This window comes from Equus asinus, chromosome 29, assembly GCF_041296235.1.
Source record: "Equus asinus isolate D_3611 breed Donkey chromosome 29, EquAss-T2T_v2, whole genome shotgun sequence".
Taxonomy (NCBI): Eukaryota; Metazoa; Chordata; class Mammalia; order Perissodactyla; family Equidae; genus Equus; species Equus asinus.
Genome location: NC_091818.1, coordinates 32,880,283 through 32,898,136, shown reverse-complemented (window position 1 = coordinate 32,898,136; position 17,854 = coordinate 32,880,283). Strand labels below are relative to the sequence as shown.

Below are 17,854 nucleotides of genomic sequence, written 5' to 3'. Positions count from 1 at the left end.
TCCTTTCAATTAATACAAACACATGCCTCTCTTCATTTTTTAGCAAAATTAGGATCACAGTGAGTAGATGATATACTATATTTGTAAGCATTTCATCTGTGATAAAATACTTTTTAAATATGGTCACACAATTATTCACGACAACCAAGACTTGGAAGCAACCCAAGTGCCCATCAATGGATAAATGGATAAAGAAGATGTGGTATAGATATACAATAGAATACTACTCAGCCATAAAAAAAGACAAAACTGTGCCATTTGCAACAGCATGGATGGATCTTGAGGGTATTATGCTAAGCAAAATAAGCCAGACAGAGAAAGACAAATACCATAAGATTTCACTCATAGATGGAAGACAAACAAACACACACATAAATAAGGAGAACAGATAAGGCAGTGCAGGGAGGGCAAAAGGAGTAAAGGGGCACATATGTATGGTGACAAATAAAAACCAGACTATTGGTGGTGAACACGATGCAGTCTATGCAGAAGCTGAAATATAATAATGCACACCTGAAATTAATACAATGTTAGAAGCCAATATGATGTCAATAAAATAATTAAATATGGTTGCATCAACATGCCATTACACGGATGTGTCATAACTGACTTAACTACCCCTCTCCTGTCCTATCCAATATGCAAGATAAACCAATGAATTTTGATGTCACAGAGTAGGAAAAGGTCATTGTTATGGTTTCAGAATCCACACTGTACCTAACCTTTAAGAAACTACCACTTGTCAAGCTCTGGCATGGTATCAAAGAAGAACATCCATAATTATCTGAAAGGTTATTTCAACACTCCTACATTTCCCAATTACATATCTGTGTGAGACCGCATTCTCAGTTTATACTTCAACCAAAACAACCTATCAGCAGACCACATGTAGAAGCAGACAGGAGAACCCAGCCAGTTTCCATTAAAGCCGGTGAAGAAACAGGTTTGCAAAAAATGTAAACTCTTCTCACTAAATTTTTTTTTGTTTTGGAAAATAGTTACTCTTCCTTTAAAAGAAATCATTAAAGAGATTTGCACACATGTAAAACAATGCTATTCATCTCACTATTTTTTTCGTTTTGGAAAGGTTATTTTTCACTACAAACAGTCTTTTTGCTAACATGTAATGGGTTTATTGTTATTTTTATCATATAAGTGAATTTTTAAAATTTCTCAGTTCTGGGGGCCGGCCCCAGGGCTGAGTGGTTAAGTTCGTGTGCTCCACTTCGGCAGCCCAGGGTTTCACCAGTTCAGATCCTGGGCACGGACCTAGCACGACTCATCAAGCCACGCTGAGGCGGTATCCAACATAGCAGAACCAGAAGGACCTACAACTAGAATACACAACTATGTACTGGGGCGCTTTGGGGAGAAGAAGAAGAAGAAAAAAAAAGATTGGCAACAGATGTTAGTTCAGGGCCAATCTTAAAAAAAAAAAAAAAATTTCTCAGTTTTAATTCCTAACAGTAACTATCAATAGATATTACAACAGAAAAACTTCTTTGGGGGTCCTCAAATGCTTTTTAACAATGCGTTTAAAGGGGTCCTGAGATCAGAAAGTTTAGTTTGCAAACCACTAGGCTGTAGAATTAAGAGTCTCTGCAACAAATAAATAAACCCAGGTACTACATTTTATTTGTTTGTAACTGACTTCTGCTTAAAATGAGACTGCTCCAAGCCCTTTTACAGATCAGCAGTGTCTTCTTTGAGTGGAATCCTTCTCTGGCCCACATTTAGTCTCTAAATAATTAGACCCCCAAACACTGTGTTTAACACAGTTCAGCATCCTATTACCAAAACCTTTTGTAAAGCAGATATTGCAAGGAAAACAGGGCCCCACAAAATCAGAGATGTACATCTCTAACCACAACTACCTCTCTACTTGTTGGTTAAAAAAAAAACCAAAAAAATGTCAAAATCCATCTGGGGTAAGAGCAGAGCGATTCAGATGATGGCACCTGACACTCACTCATCTTCACAGTTATTATCATCTTATACTTCCTCCGACCAACATTACACAAGCAGTTCTGCGAAGGCTGCAGGCCGAACGATGCACACAGCCTTCCAGCTCTCAGTGTCCAGAACTCACGGGAAACTAGAAAACACCCATTAGGTTCCCGTTACAGCTTTACTTTCTAATCAGTAACAATGCAATCAAAACACCCCTAACTATGACAGACATTCCTAGTATCTCAAGAACACGAATTCATGCCGTTGTCCTGTGTTTCCATAACATAGTTTCTACAAAGGAACAAAACGGTCATATCTAAAAAACCAGGTTGAAAATAAAAAACTTTTCCATTAAAATACGTATTTACTGAGTGTGCAGCAGGTGCCCAGCACACTTCTCAACCCTAAGGATAAAGCCCTGAGCAAAGTTCCTGCTCTCGTGAGGCTTCTATTCTAATGGGCGAAGCAGACACTCGACAAAGGAGAAGCAAGGAGGTGTGCTGGGTTTTAACAGAGGAAGCCCAGAAGACCCTGAAACCAGGCTGCAGAAATCCAGGGAGATCATCAGGATAAAATACGGCCCCAGGGAGAGCCCTTCATAGACATGTGGTGGCACAGCCTTTAAGTATAAGTAAGATTAATGAGAAGACAGGAGGGGCTCCAGACCAGGAGCGTGGCCTATTCAGAAATCCCAACTCACCTGGGGAGAGAGTGAAGTCACGAGCCAAAATGGAAGACCCTGAGAAGAAACCAGCGTGGTGGAGGAGAGACAACACAGAGGTCCGTTTAGACATGCCGTGTTTTAGATGCCCATGAAACATGCAAGTGAACTTTGTGTAAAGGAAGCATTGGATGTAAGTGCTTGGAGCTCAAGAGTCGGATAACAGCTAGAAACAGATTCGGGAGCCAAAGTCCACAAGCTATGGAAACTGCTGATATTACTCAATAGGGCGATAAAGGTACCCCCAAATCCCCAAATATAAAAGGGTGGGTAAAGAAGAGGAGCCTGCAAAGGAGACTGAAGGGCAGCATCCAGAAAGGAAAGGAAAATCTAGTGAGCGCAAGGTCTCAGAAGCTCAGAGATCTGAGACTGTTTCAGGATGGAAGATGTTCTCAGGAGTGGTCGACTCTGTCAAGGAAGACGCTTGGTGGTCGAGAGCAGACCGAAGTGACCTCTGGACTCAGCAACAAGGAGGAAGGATTCCCCGCAAGGCTGGATTCTCGGATGTGTGACCTTTGCAGTCCCCACGCTCAATGGGCCTCATGCTTGGTTTAATCCTTTGCTGTCGCCATCTTGAAACTTGTAATACTTTTTGAACTATGAGCCCCACATTTTCATTTTGCACTGGGCCCTGCACATTGTGTGGCCAATTCTGCCTCTCTGAGATCAGTTTCAGTAAAGTGATGGAGACAAAAAAAAAAAAAAAAAAGACTATAGTGGCTTGAGGAGTGAGTGAATGAGAATGAGCAAACTGAGACAGGTGGTGGACAGATTCAGGTGGCCCCCATGATCCTCGTGTCACCCCCTAGCATCATCCTCTCCCTCTGAGTATGGGCAGCACCTGTGATTCACTTCTAATCAACAGAACATGGCAAAGGTGACAGGGTGTCACTCTCATGACTGCATCTTGCTGGCGTCTCTCTCTCTCCCTTGCCATCTGTGAGGAAGCAAGTTGCCAGGAAGTAAGTGAAATCCCAGCCAGCCCTGGAAATGGAAATGACCTGTAAGAACTGAGGGCGACCTAAGTCCACAACTGCAAAGAAGTGAATTCTCCCAACAATCTGAGTGAGCCCGGCAGCCAATTCTTCCCCATTTGAGCCTCTGATGAGACCACAGCCCTGGTGCAGATGACGATTGCAGCCTGGTGAGACTCTGAAGCACAGAGAAGCTGTGCCTGGATTCCTGACCCTTAGAAACTGTGAGATAATAAATGTTGTGTTGTTTTAAGCCACTAAGTTTATGATAAATGGTTATGCAGCAGTGCAAGCCAGAAAGTAAAATATCCTCTCAAGAAGTTTAATCAGAGGAAAGGAAAGAGAGAGCGGCAGCCAAAAGAGGAGGGCACCATGGAACGCTTGGGTTCCACAGTGTTTGTTCTATTTTGTTTTTGTTTTAAGATGCGAGAGACGTGAGCATTCATAAATCCTTATGAGAAAGGAACACTAGGACCAAGGTTGAAATAGGAGATGATGATTGTGGAGAAAATGAGTTTTAGGAAGTGAGGAGGATGCTTCTCACACTATAAATAGAAAAATGAGAAAAGGATCCAGGAGCAAGCAGATTTGCAAAGGGGCAGTAGGGAGAAGAGAGAATGGCCTTCATGTGACCATTTTATTAGTAGTGGAAAATCTGCTGAGAGTGAGGGACAAGTAGGAGGGATGGGGTGACCATGAAACTGGAGATTAAGAGGTGCTGAGAAGACTGGAAACAGTCGCTATGGAGAGTGAGAGTGCTGATGAGGAAAACATTTAATTTTCAGGCAGTGATGAGGTCCCAGTGAAGCTGGGGACCAGATTTTGTAGTGGCATCTGTGTAACTTTCTCTGGCAGACCTGGCAGTCCAGGGACAGGTGTGGGGACAGTGGGCCGCTAAATCCTCCAGGGTGGCAATGTGCCAAGACAGCAGACGGAAGGGAATTCAGTGTATTGATAAGTGCATAGTGGAAACGCTGGCCACCGAGTTAGAAAAGTAGAGGCGGGACGTGACTGACAGGCATGGTGACAGCAGGGGTGAGGGGCTGGACGTGGGCCTGGAAGGGGACAAATCTGATGTTACTAAGGATAGCCTGTCTGATGAACTGGAAGGACAGAAGGTTCTAGCCAGCAAGTGGGATCTCTGAATTTCAGATCAGAAGCAGCTCCCAGTACTAACAAGATCTAGAATGGTGACTCTGAGGGTTACCCTCTCATCCCAGTTTGAGGATTGAAAGTCCCATGTCTGAAATGCCCAAGACCCAGGCAACCTTGGATGGTTTCAAAACTGAAAGTTTAACAACCACCAAAGCCTGGAGCAGAAGACCGCGATCCAGGTGCCAACATTTTCAACGAGTAAGGAGATATGACCAGTAAATGACAGCACTGAGGAGGAGACAGAAGAGGATTAAAATGAGCCTCAAAGGAGCAGCGAGGAGAAGAGTAAGGATCTGACAGTGGAGGAGCAGGGGCCCTACCCCACGGTGTGCAAGAAAGGGCGGTCTCCACTCACAAGGACCGGGGGCAGCAGTAAGCTGGGAGAGCCGGGTATCAGTGAGGTCCAGGAGAAGCTGGCTGACCATGGGGCAAGAGTCACAGCTCATGGTGGAAAAGTCTGGAAGGCTAGGGTCAGAGGGGGAAGCACAGAGCAGTTCCAGAAGGAAAGTCCCAGGAATCCCAGGGCTGGGGGAAGCCACAGAGAAAGGGAATAGGGTGGGAGGTGCACCCCATGTGGTGTGTGGGATGGCTGGCTGGTCAGACACTAAATGGCAACCAGAGGGGAGCTGGTGTCCCAAGTCTGTGGGACATGACCATAGGTGTATTTTAAGACACTGAGACAGCTGTTTGGTGTAAAGATATACATTCATGCTGAAGAAAAGAGATTAGAAATTTTCTAAGCTCCAGAAGGAGTTCCTCTGGGCCTTGTCTAAAAGTCCTTTCCTCTTGAGACTTAATTCTCAGATGTCTGTTTCACAGATAATCGTCTTTGTTCTGATATTCAAACCGTCGCTCAACCTTCAGATTCTTCCTAAATCTCTCATATTTCACTAATAACATGTGTATGTTCACTGAATCCAGAAAACCCTCACGGATTTGCTGATATAACTGTCGATAACTAACACAGAAATATATTTCTTGACAATAAAATGCCAAAGTTATTACATCACTATGGAAGGAAGAAGGGAAGAGTATGTGTTGTGTTGTGTTGCATCACGATGAGTTGTGTTTTCTGTCATGTTGTACACACCCACGTGTGCGTACATGTGTGTTAAGATTACACCATCTGGAGATTTAAGTCCTATGGCAGCTAGAAAGTCTCAACAAGAAAACACTGTTTCAGTAAAAACTTTTTAGTATTATTTAGAAAAAAAAAATGCAGAAAAATCCCCTCAACTCAAGAACAGCTCAAGTATTTCTGTTCGGTCTAACCTGCTCTCAAGTTGTGGGGAAGACAGAGTCAAGCCAGGCCCAGGGGGCAGGGCCCTAACCAAACAAAACAGGACAGTGAGCTCACAGGTGGCCAGGAGATGTGATGGTTACTCAGCACTCAGGACCTGGGAGGGTGATCAAGGGCCCTCTGCCTCCTCTCACACGGCCCACAAGTCCTCGCTCCCCGTCTTCCCCGTCAATTCCAGGCCGGGCTTCACAAAGGAGAACTGGCACTCTCACGCCTCACCGGGGTGCTCCTGCAGTTTCTCAGGATCTGGGGAAGCGACGGAGTCAGATCCTTGCCCAGCCTCAGCCCAGTACCCAACGGAGCTGGGTGGAAAGCCAGAGGCTCATCAGAAACCAGACACAGAAACTGGAGCACAAACCACCCCCAACTAAGCCCAATTTCTACAAACACAGTTACCAATAAAGAAATATTTCCAAATCACTTCACTGGATACAGAAACAGAATTCTTTTATAAATTAAAGCTTTCAAAAGCCAAGCCAGCATTACTTAAGAAGGCATGTACCACTGCTATTGAAAATTTTATTTCTATATAAATAAATATGAATGTGCACAAGGTAGATGAGAACCCTATGATAATAAGGGTAACCCGTATGTTTTCTTAAATGAAAAGACAGTGCAAATGTACCTACCAAAAAAAATGGTGTGCGTGATCTGTTTGTCTACATCAATATTACGTCATCACCAAATATCTGAGCACACCTAGGCCAGGCCGGAGTGTGGTCAGGTAGTAGAGACAGCAAGACAAGTCACAGCCACTGAGTAATTATCACACCACGATGAAGGCAAGCATTATCTTTTCTCATTAGATAGGTAATAGCAGAGACTGAAAATACTGTTTCCATGCTGGATGCCCAAGAAACCACATCTCCTAATCCCAATTGAGGAATAAGAAGCAAATTAAACTCAGGGCATATCGAGTGTTCTGTTGTTGTTGTCGCACGTCTGTGTTTTTTCATATCCACAAATACTATGGAGAAAGAGAAGGCAACGAGCAAAACAATTTCAAATCAAGTGCTATTTTGCTAAGATGAAGTACTTCAAAATACTTATCAGTCCTCTGATTTTCACTGGGTAGTCGCATTGTACCGGAAGTGGATACCTTCAAAGAAAATGCACAGTTTAATCAGCAGGATCCCAGACGTTGAACAGAACATGAATAAAATAAAGGAGATCAAACTTACTGAGCATACAAAGACATTTTTAAAGGGCAAGCAAAGGGCAACTCCACCAGAGTCTGACAGAGATGTCCGGGCATTTGAAGACATCTTGAGGGAAAAATAGTTTATGCCTGCAGGAGAGACAGCCTCTTATAGATAGCAAAGACACGAAGTCCAAAACCATAACAAGACACAACTTTTTATTTAGTCTGCTGTTCGGTTGAACCCACAAGTTCAAGTTCACACATTTGAAGGACCAGATTACTCAATGACCCGTGGGAAGATCTCAAGGTTTATTCTGACCTCAGATGCATTTTCTTGTTTATGCTTTAATCAGGAACAAAGTTTTCAAAAATCATCCTTTAGTAAGATTAAGTTTGCCTAGGATATTGCCCCACACTTGTCACCTGTTCAAGGCAGAAGGGACAAAAGTTTACACAGAATGAACACTAACCTCTTTAGATACCTGCAGGCCCTTGTTCAAGGCAACAAATTAAAAAGATGACAGTAAGAACGCACCTCCCAACAGTCGAGGTTCCTGCCAGCGGTGAAGAAAAGCACCCCAAACAAGAATTTACCACCAGCCCCATTCCCCTTACCAAGAAACTCTCTTTCCAGAAATCAAAAAAGTCCCAGTTCAAGTTCAAAGGGAGACGCTGTGGCAACTTCAGAAAGCAGGGAAGTTTGCATATCCATCTCTGTGGGCAACTGAATGACCTCATAAGGCATAGAAACAAGAGCAAACAATGAAAAACAAACTGTTCCAGCTCTGGTACCAGTTACTGACCTCCCAGACCAGTGGAACATGTCTCTGGCAGCACAAGGAGAATGTGCATAAACACATAAACATCAGCTACGCTGCTTGGAAGCAAATACCCTCTATACAAGCTAACTGAAACCTATTAACGAAAACAAACATCGTCCGCTTTGAATCAGCACCCTCATTAGGCAGTGTGACACTATATATATATATATACACACACACACATACACACAAATCAAATGCACTAGGACCTCCCCGACCGGCATGTGCACCATCCCCAGCCCAACATTCACACAGCCTAACCATGCCCCATTCACCTTTCCAACTACTTATAAGTACCCTCCCCAACTAGAGGAGGTTGAGTTTCAGTATTCACTATAAGGCCACATAATACTGAGAGCCTAAAGCCTTTAAAATTGAAACTTGCACTCTTCAGGGTCATAATTCATGATATTACTGTCCAGTCATGAAATGTGCTGAGATTTTTCTCTTTTGGGGCAAGTGTTTAACCTAGTGGAAAAAAACCCTGCAATCAGGTGAAGAAGGTCCTTGAGCTCTAGTCCCAATTCTGGCCAAAGAGCTGTGTGACCCCCAGGCTGAAGGGTCTGCCTCTTGAAACCAAGGAGGTTCTTTCCAGTTCTAGATGGTTGTTACTAAATTAGAAAACATCAAATCTGGATGAAGGCAAGGAGTGCAGAATTACAACTGCAGAGGCACAAACGACATTTATGTGGAGAACTAACATCAGCTCTGGTCCACAGTGTAGCTGAATTCCTGCCCCCAGCCCGACACACAGAGATCCAGCCTCTCCTGTGACACAGCCCTGATTCATTAGGAACACTGGGAGAAAGAACCCCAGATACACGATGGAGACAGGTGCCATGGAAAACCCTGAAAACTGTTTACAAACAATGCTGTTTGGCTCACATCTGATTCACCTGAATTCTTTCCAAGGGTATCACAGTGGACACGTGATACCTAAAAAACCAGTTAGGCCCCATGAGTTAACCAGCTCTTCCTGCTCCTCGTTTCGTGCCCCACCCCTCCCATAACACAGGAAGCGCTGCGTAGCTCTCAACATGAAAAGTGTCATAAGACCTGGCAGATACTTAAGAGTTCAGCTCTACTCTGCCCGTAAAAAATGTAAAAAAAACCAACAGGGTTTAATAAAACACACACACCCACTTCACCCAACAGCACTGATCCCTAATATGGTACACATTTCCTACTGTAGTTCATGTTTTAAAATGCTGACTGTGACCCACAGTATAAAAAAGAGAGTTAGACCCACTGGAGAATGAATGTATACACAAAACGTAGTATAGACATACAATGGAATAAGAGAATTGTGACACATGCTACAACATGGATGAATCTTGAAGACCTTATGGACATGAAATAAGCCAGTCACGAAAAGATGAATACTGTCTGCTTCCACCTATGAGGTACCCAGGGTAGTCAAATTCACAGAGACAGAAAGCAGAACGGGGACTGCTGGGGAAGGAGCGAATAGGGAGTTAGTGTTTAATGGGAAAGGAGTTTCCATCCGGGAAGATGAAAAAGTTCTAGAGATGGATGGTGGTGATGGTTGCACAACAATGTGAATGAACTGAATGCCAACAAACTGGACACTTAAAAACGGTTAAAATGGTAAATTTTACATTATGTATGTTTTACCACCAGAAAAACAAAAACAGAAAACACTGAGTTAGAAAGCAGAGAACAACTGGGAAATTCCCCTAACAACTGAAGGCTTTCTATACTAGGTGATATTAGTGAAATCAGGAAATCAGCACAATTGGGAAGAACTATCTACAGTCGTATTCTGTAGCGTTAGTGTGAGATAACAGAAAATATATATAGTGGACTCTCCCCTCGTTCCTGGCCCAGAGCACCAGGAACTTGTTTTACTATTTGCTCTTTGACCCCTGTCCTCAACACAGGGCTCATGAACCCTTGTAAATTCCTAAGTGATAAGAGCACTAGGAGCATCTTTTTCTAATGAGGCAACTCTGGAGGGGCTCCTGGATGGCTCCTGGATGGTGACTGGTCACCAAAAAGACCAAGCCATGATGACAAGCTTGGACTTTTCAGCCCCACCCCCCATCCTCCAGAGAGGGGCGAGGGGCTGGAAATGGAGTTAATCATTGATCCTGCCTACGTGAGGAAGCCTCCGTAAAAATCCCCAAAGTACGTGGTTCAAAGAGCTTCTGGGTTGGTGAGCACATCCATATACCGGGAGGGTGGTGCGCCCCAAATCCACAGGTCAGGAGCTCCTGTGCTCAGGACCCTCCCAGACCTCACCCTACGTATCTCTTCCTCTGGCTGTTCATCTTTCTCTTTTAACAGACTGGTAAACGTAAGTGTTTACTGTTCTAGCAAATGATCAAATCCAAGGAGGAGGAGGTTATGGGAATCCCCGATTTGTAGCCAAGTCGGACAGAAGTTGTGGGTAACCTGGGGACCTACTACTTGCGATTGGCATCTGAAGCGGGGAGCGGGCAGTCTCGCGGGACTGAGCGCTGAACCTGTGGGATCCGACATTGTCTCCAGGTAGACAGTGTCAGGATTGAGTTAAATCGCAGGTCGCCCAGTCAGTATCAGAACTGCTTGGTGGGAGAAAATCTCTATACATCTGGTGTCACAAGCGTTGTGAGTACGGTGGTAGTAGGAGAGTAAAGGAGAAGGACAGGAGGAAAGTGTGCGGTTTTTCTCCTAAAACAAGGAGAATCCTAACAGTGTACTCAACTTACACTATAGCTCCTTAGTTTTTCCCAGCTATAAAAGAAATAAGGATGTTTACTATAAAATTAAAGAAAGTTCGCAATGCTCAGAAAATATCTGTTGACGAAAAAGTTGAGAACGCTATGAAAATTTAGTTAAGAAGAACAGAAATTATCAGACCACTGAAGAAACAAAGGATATCTCATTAATTAAAGCTTCCCAAATTATTTTGGGATCAGTAATGTGCCATCTCTATTAAAAACTAGGAAAAGAGGAAATTAAACATTGATTTCACCCAGTAAATCAAAAAGAGTATAATCGGATGGTTTTGGGGTTGAGCCCGATGCAGTCTACACAGAAGCTGATAGATAATGATGTACACGTGAAATTTACATAATGTTAAACACCAACATGACCTCAATAAAATAAAAATCGTCTTTTTAAAAAAGAGTATAATCACGCAAGGTTTTTTTTATCAAAAAATTCTTTTCTAAAACTCCTTTTATTTTAAAGATGCTGATTAATATTACAGTGTTTGCCCTTGCTTTTTTAGGTTGAGATCCGAGGATTTCAGCTCTCAAGATGGCAGGAGAGGCCTTGCTCTCTTACCCTCATCTCACTCCTAGTGTCCCCAAGGACCAAGCCCTCTAAACTTACATCTATAAACCTATACTTTGACAACACATGTCCGCATTGGGAACTCTGGTCAAGCAGGCCCAATGTTTTTACCACAAATGTAAATAAACATAGTCACTTACAATCCACAGTTTTCTATTCACATACAACTTCAGTATTAAAGTCATTTTCTCCAAATAAACATTTTTGGGCAATTAATATTTCTGTGGCAGCAGTAGGCCAGGAAATACAATGAGTTGAACTAAGTTTTATTAAAGGTACTATCACTAATGCCACCTAAGAATGGTTCCTTTGCCCCCAGTTCTCCCCTAAACTAAGCTCAGTCCTAAGGCTGACAACTATTTTTCTGCTTCAACAGGGCTTCACAGGGTTCTCAGTCTCTAGGCCCAGAGCAAGAGTGTGGAAGGACAAAGCTTTCTCCCCGTGAGGAAAGTTCAATAAGCAAAATGGACGGCACTTCCAACAGAAGGAGCAAAGGTGTAACATACTTGCTGACGCTAAGTATGGGCCTGGCCCCCCAACCAGATGGAAACTCCTTGGGTAAATATCCTGCCTACTTATCTCTGTTCAGGACGCTGGGTCTTTCATCAGGAGTTTAAGAAACATCAGTTGAATGAACACATTCCATAAACTCAACCCACTTCTTTTCATCTTTCTTCACTTTGCCAAACCACTCTGAGTAATTTTCTCAATGGGAGAACTACAGCGAAGAAAAATCTAGAATAAATAAGTTCCTTCTCTATCCTGGATACACATTTCCTTTGGAGACTCTGAAATAATACCACCAGCTTATAAATATGACCAGTCTTCACTGGGAGAAAAAAATCCATCTCAGACCTGACAAGAGATGGGATCTTGCCGAATTGTTCACGTTTTGGTCCTTGCTATAAAGTAAATAATAGCGTTCTTCATTTAGGATCTACACCCCATAGTCAGGAAGCAAATAGGGGCCATTGATAAGGCAAGAAAATACAGAGTGCACCTCAGTCACTAGAAAGAAGTATTTATGGAGGAATTCCTGTTGAGCAAAAGAAAAATGAGACTATTTTAGAAGAGATTAAAACAAGGGAGAAAGAGGCAGAAGAGAAATAAGTACATTGTGCCTTACAAACCACTGCTGAGAAACTAACAACAACAGAATCCAAAGTTAACCCAAAGAATGCAATGATTTCATTCATCTGTGATTTACCACTCTCGTGAGTGCCTTTCCAGTCATACTGTCCACCAGTATAGGATGTTTCCGTGCAAATGCGTGCTAAAAATGAGAGCCTGGTTCACAAACTTCATTTTAAAATTTTACCAAAATCATAACAAAGCAAAAACACACACTCATTTTCTATTAATTTCTACACGCCTCTCAGAGAAACCCTGGAACCAAACACCTGGAAAAGACCCACTCGTTAGATTAGGCACTAAACTTGAGTCAGTAAATAAACTTTCTAAGGGGAAAAATATTTCGTTAACTGCTTATGAACTAGTTATCAATTTGAATTTTTTTTTTTTTTTTTTTTTTTTTTTGCTGAGGAAGATTTGCTCTGAACTAACATCTGTTGCCAATCCTCCTCTTTTTGTATGTGAGCTGCCACCACAGTATGGCCACTGACAGACAAGTGGTGTAGGTCTGCCCCCAGGAACCAAATGCAGGCTGCCAAAGCAGAGTGCGCCAAACTTAACCACGAGGCCACCGGGCAGGCCCTGACAAAGCAATTATGAACACTAATTTATTAAAATGTAAACTTCTCGAAGGTAGGATCAGCTAGTTAAACCTCACTTATAAAAATCCGGCGACTACTGTAAATCTTTGAACTAGAAAGGCACTAAGCTACCGAATTAAAAAACTCAAGTCCATTGACAACAACGGACAGCTAAAAAGAAACTGTATTTTAATGTCCAGAAACCAGTTACCTGGTTTCCCTGTAACAGCACATATTTATCTTAAAGCCTTCTACTGCAAAGTAACCAAAATCTCGCAATTGGAATAGACCAGATAAAACTAGTGAAAGATTCACCTCAAAACTCTACTCTGATTATTTGCCAGTTTCTACCTCCCTCCCTCCCTACCCAGCTGGCAACCGCCCTAAAATTGCTGCTCCATGCTGATCAGCCAAAGAAACGGAAACTCTACCTAAGCAAGCACAGAAACGTCTGCAGTAGCGCTACCCAAGTAAAAACACACAAACGCAAAAGAACTTCAAAACCCAGTTGGTGACTCAAGCCCTCTCATTAGGACAAAATTGTCTGGTCATTTTCTAGTTCTTTCCGAAGAAGATGTGGCGTACCTTAAAATAAAAGTCATGTACGCAACTACATAGAGTTAAAAAGTCAAGGCCAGACCAGAGACGAAACGGTGAGTGTGGCACATTAAGGCAACTATAATTTCCAGAACCAAGTACCAAATGTGGGTTTGAGCTTCCCAGTGGCCAGGACCAAAAAAAACTTACATACTTTTTATTATTAGAGAAAAATTGGCATCCTATCTTCCTTCCTAAGAGAAAGAAAAAGATATCATGGCATGATAGTCTCCAAGAAGTTCCCCCTTGAGACCTTCTAGAAGGAACAACGAGCAACAGCGTAGACAAGATCCTATATTCATTTACTCAAAAATAGAAGTGCACAGAACACATGGCTATTTTCTATTTTAAAAAAACAAACTGCTCAAGGCAAAAGTCAGAGGATCGTGCCTGGCCTTTAACTCACTGGCCTTTAATTCACTTTAAGTCACTGAAAGGAAAGGCTAACGTGATCCTCATATTTGGCCTCCCAAGATCCTGACTTCATACCAAGACGGAACTTAAAAGATGGAACATATTCTGCAGAATTTCCTTCCCAAATATTTCCCTCTGCCAGCTTATTGAGAAGACAGACGACTCGGTTACCCTCAGTGATCAAAACCTAAAGAACGCTTCTTCTGCGTTGCTTTGGAAGTATGAGAAGCCATCCCACCTATAGGAAGGACGCCCAGGGTTTCAGCAAACCACTGCAAGAGAACGCAGAGGCTTTTGCTGGACACACTGGTTTCATGGACATCCTGGATGTTCCAGTGGTGGGGCGAGCGGAAGAGGAAGACAGGCGAGAAACAAACGAGCATCCCAGACATCTGCAACGCATCTGGTGACGCGTCGGGAGGACACACAAGCAGGGTCAGAGGACGCAGCAGGTCAGGGCTGGTTTGCTAAAGGGTGATGGAGAGGCCTCTGACTATCTGGGATGAGCTTTCCAGAGAGCGGCTCTGGAAAGCCCCGCAAGCCCTGGGCAAGCGTGAGATTGGTTTGTTTAGGAAAAACAGGAAAGAGGCCAATGTGGCTGGAGCACTTGAAAGAAGAAAGTGGTTGGAAATTAGGTCAGGGAGGTGGCAGGGGCGAGGCCAGCTTCTGATTCACTCCAACACTTGAAGAAATGGTTTATTTAGGTCAGAGTTCTGCACCACTGAACTGGTGGAAATTAACTGGCCTGAAAAAAATTTAAAGCAAGCCCCTGCCCCAGCCTTATGAAACGATCAGGAGAGTCCCAGGGGATGTCTACCTTTGGCTTCCTGTGCAGGTGTCCACCCCAGCAGCAGTTTTAAAATCAATGCTCAGTTACCGCAAGAAGACACACTGTAGGGGAGCTCAGGATTATTGTTTAAGATTGGCAGGATGCTTGCTCAGGGTGACAGTTTCAATGTGGCATAGGGACACATTCTTTGTGACAGCAGTTACAACTCCAGGTTATGGTACATGAAAATAAAACCCTGTCTTCAACCATACAGTGTATTATCATGAGCTCATGTGCTGCAGGTAAAGAAAGGGATCCAGGTTTTTTGGGATGCTCCCAATTTCAACTACTCTTCCTTGCCGTCCCCAGAAACGCATGCACAGCTCTCAGAAAATTCACTCTGTTCACTAAAGAAGAGACAGTGACGGCCCCTCTAAGAGGTAGATAATGGCTCTAAAAACAGAACCACAGTCCCGAGGTGTATGCTATTATCCATAACATAGCCACATTTTTTAACATTTTACTGAGTGCTGACTATATGCAGGCACGCGGCTAACGCACTAGCTGTATTTCTGTAAAACTCTCTGAGGTGTGTGCTACCATTATCCCTATCTTACTGAGAAAGCGAGGAAACTGCAGACCCAGGTGGGCCCCGGCAGTCTGATTCCAGAGCCTGCCAATCACATGACTTCTCCATTTAAAGAAACTGGGCAGAGGAAAATTACTCATTTGACATAAGTTACCCAGAGAGCGAGGGGAGCACATATCCTTTTCCATTTAGTGAATGAGACAGTCTGTGACTTAAGACCCAGAGTCAGGATTCTTTGGGGACACATATATGACCCAGAGCTAAAGACACTCCAGGGTAAGAATCTACTGCTCACTAATGACAAGTGGCGTGAAATGCAGAACCACAGTATGGCCCGCAGAACTCTGAAAACAGGATGCATGCCCTCCTTCCCGGGCATGCACCCACCCACCCAGCAGCCGCCCTTCTGTGCATTTTAATATTCTTTCATCTAAGCTTGTTGCTTAACTCTTCGTTTATTTTTTTCAAAAAGGAGTCACGGAAGTTGTGGCCCGGCACCCCACCCCACCCAAATGATAAAGATAGGGTGGGTGGGGATGGAGGAGGAAGAGAAGGGTTGACCCACCCAATCTGCACATTTACTTTCCAACACCAGCCGCCACAGAGGAAGGCGAAAAGTTCACCGTGGAAGTAAGAACAGAAGCAAAGGAAAGGAAAACACACAAACGCACAAGATGGTCCACTTGCTAGAAGGATCTTCGTGTGTGTGTGTGTGTGTGTGTGTGTGTGTGTGTGTGTATTTCAAGGCAGGTCCTTAGGAGGGAGGGTGTTAAGCTCAGGGCATGTAGGATGATACAAAAATGGAAGTGAACAATGCCTTTTAAAAGAAACGCCTAGTGACTCCTGCAGATCTCAGAGGCTGACACACACTGAGTCTGAAACACAGATGGATGAAGAGGCCGGGCACTCTTCCCATGCTTTATGAACTTTAAGACTGAAGCCTGCCCTGCCCCTCAACAGACAGCAACAGTCAAATCTGAATCCAGGCCGTCCGTGTCTGACCCAGAACAGCAGCATTTCCTCAGGAAAAAGCACTGGCTCTCTGCAGGACGAGATGAGGTGCCGGCCTCAGAGTTTCCGATCAGAGATGGAAGAGCATGATCCAGTGACCAGAGAGAAATCTTACAGTGGAAAAGCACTTCGGGCGATGTGCGGATGAGTTCCGCCTCCTTGTTCCAGGGCCCTCGAGCGCTCTGAATCTTTCACTCCACTTTGTCATAAACAAAGCCGTCTCAAAACGCAACAAGACCCTGTGTGATGCTGGCACCCAAACAAAAGAGTTCATGCAGAACTTCAGGACAGAACGCCAGTTCGTCTTTTGGGAAATGAAGCTCTTACCAGAAGGGATGGGGAACCTATGCCAAAAGAACAAGAAACATGCATGGGGTGTGCTGTCAACAGCACCATCATGGCACCCTGAGGCCTGCCTACCCACCCCACCTCCCTCCACTCCCTCACGCCCCAACTTTCAGGCGATCAAATAAGACTGCCCCAGGGGGCCGGCCCAGTGGCACAGCAGTTAAGTTCGTATGTTCCGCATCGGTGGCCCGGGGTTTGCCAGTTCGGATCCCGGGTGCGGACATGGCACCGCTTGGCACGCCACACTGTGGTAGGCATCCCACATATAAAGTGGAGGAAGACGGGCATGGATGTCAGCTCAGGGCTAGTCTTCCTCAGCAAAAAGAGAAGGATTGGCAGCAGATGTTAGCTCAGGGCTAATCTCCTCAAAAAAAAAAACTAAAATTAAAAAAAGACTTCCCCAAACCCTTCGAATCAGGCTGACGCATAAAAGGAGACAAAGTATCCTCTCCTTCTCTCACCAGTCCCTGCCACCAGGGCATTAGGCGGCGGGGCGACTACACCGCAGGGAGCCCCAGGGAAAGAGCAGAGTCTCCGAGGAGCTCCAGGCAGAGGTGCAATTAGACACTGCTGGGTGTGACTGTACGAAAGTTTACAGCATTAGCGGATCACCGCCAAAACAGCCAGCCATCAAAAACATCAACCAAGAGAGAAGAGAACGCTGAGACATGTCATGCATATTCTTTAGAGTTCAAAGGATAAGCAGACACAGAGATGGGGGCCAAGGTCCCCCAGGGAGGGCGGTAAGCCTTGGCTCATCTATGGGCTCCCCAGAGAACCTCATGTCAGTCAGACCTCTGATCAGGATCATTATTCACATACACAACAAACACCCATCAGCAACCAAAGATGTCCACACAGGATGGCTATATTATTTACAAACCAGACCAGGTCACCCTGGAGTGCGGATGAAGGCTCTATTAATAATTACACCCGGACCGAAAAGATGCGAACCAAGCTCACCCCGGACCAAACAGGAGGTACACCCTCCCTGAGTGTAAGGTACCAGGTGGGCTGCTCTGCCACTGACTGCTGACCTTGGATCCCTTTTG

At 44.2% G+C, this 17,854-nt stretch overlaps 1 protein-coding gene across 5 annotated transcripts in view; it reads right to left on the bottom strand.

Annotated features, from left to right (window-relative positions):
* FAM107B (family with sequence similarity 107 member B) overlaps nucleotides 1–17,854 on the bottom strand; it is an 83,797-nt gene that overhangs the window by 42,738 nt on the left and 23,205 nt on the right. Inside the window, exon 1 of one of the 5 annotated variants that reach the window (XM_070500869.1) lies at nucleotides 7,857–7,972. The exons of 3 other annotated variants lie outside the window; for them this stretch is intronic. The gene's annotated coding sequence lies outside the window, so the exon portion shown is untranslated. Of the gene's footprint in view, nucleotides 1–7,776; nucleotides 7,973–17,854 lie in introns of those variants that run through there. One more of the 5 variants, XM_070500871.1, reaches the window with a different exon arrangement.